Here is a 9,479-nt window from a genome sequence, read left to right on the forward strand (position 1 = left end):
CACTGTCGCACTTGGGGTCACAGTTGCTGCACGTGATTTTGGGGGACACACACTCATTTTGAGCCCACAGATGGTTCGGCGTGCTGGGTGACACTGTCAAGGGGACCTCAGAACCCCAGTGTGGAAGAATACAGGCTACTGCCTAAGAACAGCCCAGCAGGGCGCGCTGCCCCAGCTCTGTCACGCACACGTGCACCGCCTCTGTGCTCCTCCCTCGCCAGCTTCTGTCGGAAAGTGACCTTCCTTGGGTCGTGCTATGCTGATACTCTCTTGGAGCCCTCTCTCAGGGCTGTCACAGTCCCTTGCATGCCAGTCCACTGAAACGAGCACCCATGATATATCAGTGTACCCTGAAAGGATTTTACATCCTGTGACATGCAAAAGCGCCAGAGCAATGGGCAGGGATCCTAGTGTGGGCAAGAAAGAAGAGCCCTCCCGGTGGCAGGGCAAGGGAGGGTGACTCGCGTACGAAACAGCAGAAGATGGAATCTTTTAGTGTGCCATCTACCAAAGGGAGTCAGGAAACAAAGCCTTGCAAAAGAAAACACAATCAAAGGAACACAAAGGAAAGTGAGTCCTTGGGGCGCAGGAAGCTTCACTGGGCAGGGAAGGGGCTGGGAGGGGTGGGGAGGGGGAAGGGCAGAGGCGAGGTGGGGCGGGGTGGGGAGGGGCAAAGGGCATGTAGGGCAGCATTTGGGAACAGACTGCATGGCATCCTAGGAAGAAAGAAGCCGCGGGACCCTGGAAGGAGTAGATGGGCAGGCTGGCTCCAGACGGTGCCCCGGCCCTGGGGACGCTGTACAGACCCGTGGCCTCTTGATACCACCTCAGGTGTAGGCTGCAGGTAACGAAGAAGCTCATGTTCCAGATCAACGTGTTATCTGGGGCCGGGGATACAGCTCAGCGCACAGTACCAGCCTGGCAAGCACAAGGCCTTGGGTTCCATTCCCACTAGAAAACAAACAAAGACAAAAACAAAACAAAACAAAACAAAACCCCACTAAACAACAATAACAACAAAAAAACCAAACAAAAACCCTATCCAAACCGAAGTCAGAGCTGACAACGTTCTAGACTACACGGTTTTGAGTGACTATATTCAGTCCTACTTGTATTGCAATTTTGTAGTTGACTTTAGAAAAAGTTTCTCTCTTCAATAATCTATCAAATAGATACTTTATTTCTTTTTGACAATATATACTCATTTATATGTGATAAAAAATTAAAGAAAAAGTGAAACTATGCTTTAGACAAGAGAAAATCTTGGTGTGTGTTTCTAGATGAAGAGGAAAGAGTTGGGCACTACCTAGAAATCAAGTTAGCTGGTAGCAGTTTATGATCCACATTTATATAGTATATAGTTATAAGACCCTACCGTACCCCAGGAGTTATAGCACACTTCCATTTGAGATGTTCTATAATTACTAAAGCAAGAGCAACAAAACAAAAAAGAAAAAAATCAGAATTATTTTAGGAGACAGAAAAACTCTTGCTGTGCTTCTAGTGTAATTCAGTAAATGTGCCAATAACAACACATTGTTAATTATGTCACCTACCGATGGAATAAAATAGAAGCAATTAGCTCAAGTTTATTAAAAGTAATTTATAGTTACAAAACACTATCCTAAAAATTGCAGTGTCTTCCATTCGGACCATTGTATTATAACTTAATTTCTGTTAGCAATAAAGGTGAAAGAAAAAAAATCAAAATTGGCAAAGGACAAAAAGGTTGCCCTTCTGTGATTCTGGGCTTGCACATGTGGATTGATTGGATGACATTACCTGAAAGGACGTTGAGCTTTTGTTTCTAGTTTGTGTGCAGAAAGCCAAGCCCAAGAGCCAGGGCACCGTTCCTTGTCCCAGTGGGGCTTGGGAGCCAGGGAAGCCCTGGATGGGACGACTTCTGCGAAATCTGTCCTTGGTTCTCTCTCGGGAGTTTCCTTGAGACCCACATGGTGGGAGGGTAAGGTGCAGGGCTCTGGGCCATTGGTGTCCATTTCAGGTGTGTGTGTGTGTGTGTGTGTGTGTGTGTGTATCTAAAACTGTCCCACGTATCTGCTGGACTGGGGAGTTCTCCACCCAGCTCTGCCTTGTGGAGAAATCAGGGCAGAGTTTGGGGGGAGCCTGGGGACGTGGCATGTGGAGCAGGTCTGACCCTGGACCCTGGCTTTTGTCACAGTCTGAGGTCTCTCCTTGCTCAGGAGCTGGGGGGCCCAGAAGAGCCACTTGAAGTTCTCTCATGCGTAGTGGCCCATTTGGAACGGAGCATATGTAAGGGGACTTTGTGGAGCATGTGCACTGTGACAGCTCACTTAACCATCAGCTTGGGAGCTGGCGGGTGCTAGAAGCGGGCCCTTCTGGCTGTGTCTGGGTGTGTCACGGCAGCATGGCCCTGGGTATTCCTGGCCCTTCAGCCCTCCCCTCTGTGCTGGTGCCTCCATGCCCTCTGACTGCTGTGAACCCAGCAGCTTTTCTCCACCACATCCTCCCCTCACAAGCTTTCTGCCTTGAGTCTGCTGCCATGGACTGAGTCTGGTGCAACCAGGAGCCAAAGGAAGCCTCTGCTCCCATCAGCTGAGGGCTGGGCATGGTGCCCAAGGTGGGGAGCTGGACAGCACAGAGCTCCTCCTTGGTGTTCCGGCAGACTCATCTTCTAAGTCAGTGACGTTTCTTTTGACCAGGAAAGCTGAATTTGCTAACACTGAGTGATTCTATTGGTGTTTTCTGAAATAATTTGGGTTTGTGTTGTGTAGGCGCTCACTCCTTACATGTGTGGCTCATCTTTTTATCTTTGATAAGATTCTCTTTTACTTTTTGAGGGTACTTCCTCTAGAAATTGGCTATTTAATGAATAGTCACTTCTTTGAGGCAATCCAGGAAGGAAGTGAACTTTCTTTCTTTCTTTCTTTCTTTCTTTCTTTCTTTCTTTCTTTCTTCTTTCTTTCTCCCAATTGTAGCTCAGGTATCCCAGTTTAGAGGCTTTTCATGCGACCATTCAGTGTGCCAACCAGTTCTGCAGCTGTATCCATGTAGTGTGTGTACACTGTTTTCTGTTACTGTTAAAATTTAAGCTTGTAACTTAACTAAGCAGTTGGTTCCTTTTGTTTTGCTTTGGTACGAGCGATTGACCTCGGGACCTTGTGCTTGCCAGGACAGCACTTGTGCTGCTGAGCTATCTCCCTGGCCCCAGCAATGGGCTTCTTGAAAACTCAATCTTCTATGGTTAATTGTACGCAATTTTTGCCAGTTTGTTAAACTGCGCAGCCTCTATTTCCCAGTGCACCCCCAAATCCAGTTCCAAGTTGTGACAGCCAAGAACAGCGATCCGAGTGTTCGCCAAAGCGCTCCGCCCAGGGGAGCGCCCTGAAGACCTTCAGCTCACACTGCACTTCTTCTCAGAGGGCCTCTTTCTCTCGCTCAGCCTCTCGTGAAAGCAGCACGGCCGCGCAGGGCTCGAGCCCCTCCCTCCTCGTGGCGTTGCTGGAGGCCGCTCTGGCCGTAGCCGTGTGGCGGACGGTGGGGCACCTCTCCGTGCAGCACCAGCCATTCGACTCCTTTGTTGTGTATAGACTTAACCTCTTGGCAAAGTGTCTTTTAGCCTGCATACTACTTTTTAATTTTAGCTTAGTTTCTATTCGCAATAAAGGTAAAAGAGAAAAAAGTCCAAAGTCATTGAGAGAAGAGAAGTACCTTCTTGTGTCCCCAGATTTTCAGGGATACACTCCAGCAAAGCAAGACGGAGCAATGTTCCAGGGCAAGGTCTCCACGTCACCAGCTGTCAAAACCATGCTGATGAAGCCCACAAGGAAACACTGCCGCACAGGCCTGAGGAGAGCTATGTTAGGAAGACTACAGTAGATGTATTTAGTACTGTAAAGTCTCAACTGTCAGTCAACCAAAGAATGGGCAGCTACTTTCCACATGTTTCATATCATGTATGAGATATTTCATGCCATGTATGTCATGAAGTGTTTTCTACAAGTTCTTCATACGGTGAAATATTACTTAGCAGTGAAAAGGAGCAGGGTACTCATGCACACATCATGAAAAATTAAGCATTAGGTTGCTTGAGGAGGGCCAGAGTGTATATTGTGTGACTCAGTGCATCGGAAGGGCCAGGACAGGGAGAGGTGTGGGGAACCAGAGGCGCTGGAGGAGAGGTGGGGCAAAGGCAGGGCAGGTGCCCAACAGCAAGCCTGGACTCACTCCAGGGGCTCCAGACGGAGACCCCGTCCCTGGGACGTGGGCTTCCCAGCCGGCCCCATGAGGGTCTCCCACCCCGTCGGTGGCCCCGCTGGCATGCTTTCTACAGAAATGGATTTTGCTACCTTTGAATATCACCAAGGCCATGTTGGGATGGGATCTGTCCTGGTGGCTGGGGCTGGGGAGGCCCTGGGGATACATGACAGGCACAGCCAAGGGACCCAGCATTTTTATTAGGGAAGATAAGGAAAGCATTCTAAGATTGATTGGGTGACAGTTGTAGGACTCGTGAGTGTACTAAAGGCCCCCGAATTGGCCAGCTTAGCTGTGTGGCATGCACAGGGCATGTGTCCCAATACATCGACCCCAGAGGGCAGGCCGAGGAGTAGATAGGAGAGACAGCCACGGGGGGGATGGTTGGGGACAATGCACGCTCAACAGGGTGCTGGTTGTGCTGAAACGTCAGCTCCGCTTATGGGGGAGCTCCCCCAAAAGCTTGCCACCCTCACCCCATATTGTTGTGAGTGATCCCCAAAGGGAGATCATCTTTAATTTGTATGTACGTATGTATTTTTATGTATTTAGTACAGGGTCTACAGGGTCTCACTACACAGATTGGACTCATAGAGATCCTCCTGTTTTCAGCCTCCCAAGCCTGACAGGCAGGCACCACCACTCCCAGTCTCAGTTGCTGTCTCAGCGTGCCCTGGGGGCAGGGCTGGCACGACATACCAGGGATTGAACCCTGGTCCCTGCGTCTACCTAAACAGACAGTTTAATTCGCTGAGCTATCTGGCTGGCCCTAATTTGTATTTAATGGATCCAAATCACTGTCCTACTCTAATACAGACATAAATGATGCCCAAAATGTTGAATCATTTAGCCACACATGTCCTGTAAAATTGTTATGATAAAATTATTAGTGTTCACATTCAGGTGAATCAAATTTTCACATGTGATGATAAAAATTTTGGAAAACTGCAAGTAGTTTTATGAAAGCAATCTGAGGGTCTTTGTAAGCAAGCTGTGGACAGAGTCGAGAGAAACTCTGATGAGCGAGCACGCCTAAGAACTCTAGGTATGCGGAGAAGCTACGGTCACTGAAAGCCACGAGGAAAGGGCTTGGTCTACACAAGCCTGTAGTCTGTGGCTTCTGCAAAGATAGAGAAGTCGAGCAATTAAAAGAGACAAAGAACAGAAGAAATACAGAGACATAATAATTGTGAAAAAATTATCCTTACTAATGATTCTAAATTGTCAATTTACATTTGATGTTCATACTTATATATTTTCTGAAAATTAAAGTGTGTTGTTTGGGTTGTATTCTGAGATAGATCACATCTTTGGTCACAAAACAAAATGCCAACAAATTGAAAAGCATTAAAATTATACAATATCTTTTCTTTGATCAAAGTAAAATTAAATTAGAAAGATAACAGAAAATTTTCCATCCATGTGGAAAATAAACAACACACTAAATAACGCATAGGTTAAAGAAGAAATCTCAAGCAAGATGGGAATTCAACCAAGTGAAAGTGAAAGCACAACGTATCAGAATTGCAGAATTCAGTGAAAGAGTACTGAAAGCGAGATTCTTGGCAATTGATGCACGTAACAAAAACAGAGTCTCCAATCAGTGATCTCAGCTCTGTCTCAGTAACCCAGAGAAAGAAAAGCGGAATAAATAAATAAATAAACAAATACTGTATAAGCAGAAATCAATAAAATTGAAAACAAAATCAAAACAAAGAGATGGCTCTTGGATCAATGCAATTGACCAATTTCTGGAAAAACAAAGAAAAGAATGAAGAAATAGATTGCCGATATGGGAAGTGAAACATTAGTAGGCTTTGTGTACACCCTGAAGACGCAAAAGCATGAGGGGGCTTCCCGTACGTGCCAGCAGGTCCACATGCACAGATGTGAAAACTTCCTGCAATAGACCAATTCTTAGAAACCACAAATGATCACAAACTTACCAACAAAAGGGTAATAGATAATTTGAATAATCTATCACTTTAAAACTCCTCAAAATAGAAATCTTCAAATTCAAATGGATTTTCCAAAGAATTCTGCCAATTTTTAAAATTTAATTTAATTTTATTTTATTGTAGGGAAGAGTCTATAGGGTGTTCATGGTCTCACTACTAGATAGGACTTGTAGTGATCTGCCTGTTTATGGCCTCCCAAGAGCTGGGATTATTGTTGCGCGCCATCATGCGCAGTCTCAGTTGCCATCTCAGCACACCCCGGGAGGGGGGCTGCCGGCATAGCAGCCCAGGGATCCCACCCTTGGCCCCTGAGCCTGCTTGCAGGCACTTTAATCTGCTGAGCTATTTGGCCGGTCCTCTGCCAAATATTTAAAGAAGAATTAACATCACTTATTATTATTATTTTCTCTTTGAGCCAGGGTCACGCCATTTGCCTGGACTGGCCCCGAATTTGCTGTCTCCCTGCCTCGGCCTCCCCAGCACCCGGAATCGCAGGCGTGCGCCAGCACCAGCGAGGAAACACCAGTTTCATGGCATCACTTCCACAAAATGGAAGGTGAGGAAAAGCTGCTCCTCTCAGTTTCTGAGGCCAGCACCACTCTGAGGCGTGATGCTGGCCTCAGGTGAGGCGAAGCCAGCTAGGGAGCATTGTACGCCTACATGTCTGGTGACCTTAGGGCACAGAAGTCCTCACCCACATGTTAGCAAGCAGGATCCATGACATGCACGAAGCATCGCACAGCACGACCACGTGGATGTATCCCAGTAGCACTGAGCTAGTTCAGCACTTGACAGTCAGTGATCTGATCTACATGCTAACAGGCTGAAGAAGACAAGCGACATACCCACATCTGCTGGCCCGGAAAGCAGGATCTGACGAGTTTCGACAGCCATTCTTGATGGCCTTCCTGCAAGCTGGGACCCTGAGGAACCACCTCGGCTTCACACAGAGCCCAGAGACGTGACAGGTGGCAAGACACGGCCCCGCTGGGACAGGGCGGTGAGCCCCCGCCCCCGTGAGGGGACAGCAGGGCGTGGGCGAAAGAACTGCAAGGCCCCACCGCGCCAAGGCCACCCTGCCTCTGCTGTCCCCTGAGGGTCACAGCTCGCTACCTTGGGCAAGTAGGGGAGATGTGGGCGTGACTTGTACGGAGACATGCATGCCCACTGTTATCTCCAAAAATGAATTAGAAACCACAAGAAATAAGTGCTTTAAAAACGGCCATTCTGTCATGCTATTTTCATGCTCAGTAACAATGATTCAGCCTTTCAGAGTAAAAACGTGACCATAGCTGTCAGTCTAAAGAGTGCATATCTTGTAGTCTCAGCATTTGCAGTTTTGGAACTTTAAGAAATATCATCATTAAAAGTGCTTATTTTAGCATTTCATGTGCATGGTATAAATTATAGACAGATCCATGGCTGTGTATAAATTATAGACAGCTCCAGTAATTAGTAAGATGCAGGTAAAGGAATTCGTGCCTGTTTATATAAACAAATATTATGCAGCCATATAAGGGGACAGATAAGTAGGAGTGACCGGAAGAGCAGCCAGGACCTGGCATCAGGCAGAAAAGCGGGTTCTGAGCAACGCTGAATCCACACCATGCAACTGTGACCCCGGGACCCCTCCATCCTGCTCCCCAAGGGCAGGGGAAGTGGGACCACCAGGGAGTTCCCACCCCAGCTGGGCTGCAGCGGGCGGCTGGGTCAGAACGGTCGACCGTGCTGGGAGGTCGCAGCATTGCCGCTGTTCGCTGCTGTGCTGGGCGATTGCCTGCCCTGGAGTCACACTCCCGTGTGAGAGCCAGGCAGTGCCAAAGCTGCTGCGCGTGGCCCATGAGGAGGACGCGTCCCAAGGCCTCTGTCCCTGCCCCTTTCCAGTGGGCTCCAGGTGAGGCTGTTTACGGCTTTGTCTCACGCAAACACCGTCTGCTAGGGCAACCTTCCTCCCTGGGCCCTGTGGCTGGCCTGTCTTCCCCGTGGTCCCAGCAGGGGCGGAGGAAAGCACAGACCTCAGGAGCCACCCTGGCTCCAGTCAGCGACGCTGGATCTGGCTCCTCCCTGCCACCACCTGGTTCCCAGTTTCCGGGTGTGGGGGCCACTTCCTCCCCTCAGGGGCCTTGCATCTCAGGGACCCTAATTCCCAGCTTTTACTGCTACCCATGCAGACTGCAGGGTTCTTTTCCTGAGCTGATAAGGAAGGACAAGGAGCCCTGCGTCCCCAAACAGAGCTCCTTCCCTGTGAGGGGGGAGCCCTGGTACCTGACGCTTTCGTTTAGAAATCAAGCACGGGTGCACCAAGAGCTGTGCCTGGCCTCATTTTCTCCTCACTTGGAGCTTACAGACCTGCGGAGAGAGGGGCCCAAGGCAGGTGTCTGCAAGCGCAGCCGCGAGAGCCTGAGGTGCGAGGACTGCGTGGCCCCCGTGGCTGGCTGGGGACAGCATGAGATCCTGGGGCTCTGTTGAAAAGTTGTCTGACCCTGAACGGTGAAAGTTCAACTCCTTTGCTGCCAATCTGACCCCTCCTTAAAGCTCCTGACTCCTGGCGACCTCCGGGGCTGCTTGTCCCTGCAGTCACGGGGTCAGGATCACAGTTTTGGGATCCAGTCAACAGCGCCAGTGCTGTTGGTGCTCTCTTCCACAGGGCCTCCGGCCGCTCCTCGGAGTCATCTCTTGAGAGCACCAGGCTGCATTCGCTGTCTTCAGAGCAAACAAAGCGCCTTTGCTGAACCTTCCTGAAAGAGGCCGCCACTGTCACTTCCCCAGCCCGAGGGAGCCCGGCACAGGCCTGGCTCCTGGAAGCAGCCCCGGCACATTCTACCCTTCTGGTGACCGAGGGCGGAGGACCAGGCCGCGAGAGGTGCGCCGAGGGGGCCAAAGCTACTCGGAGATGAGATTCCGAAATTAGCTGAAAGGGTTCCCATCCTAGCAACCCTCAAAAAATACATAGAAACACATCTGTCCCTTATTTTTTCAGCTTGCTTTATGGTGAGTCATTCGAGTTCTTAAAACCATACAATTACACATGCTAACAGCAGGGGAAAGAGTAGATAATAAACCTGCCAGGGATAATTTAACCAAACCATGCGTATCAGTGGCTTATACCAATAATGGAGATTGAAGAATTCCTTTCAACATCCATGTGTGTGCACACACGGGTCTGCCTCTCCCACCCTCTCCCTCTCCCTCTCCTTCTCCCTTTCCCCCCCTCTCCCTCTCCCTCTCCCTTTCCCACCCTCCCCCTCTCCCTGCTCCCTCTCCATCTCCCCCTCCCTCTCCTTC

The sequence above is a fragment of the Octodon degus genome, unplaced genomic scaffold (assembly GCF_000260255.1).
Source record: "Octodon degus isolate 3935 unplaced genomic scaffold, OctDeg1.0 scaffold00025, whole genome shotgun sequence".
NCBI lineage: Eukaryota > Metazoa > Chordata > Mammalia > Rodentia > Octodontidae > Octodon > Octodon degus.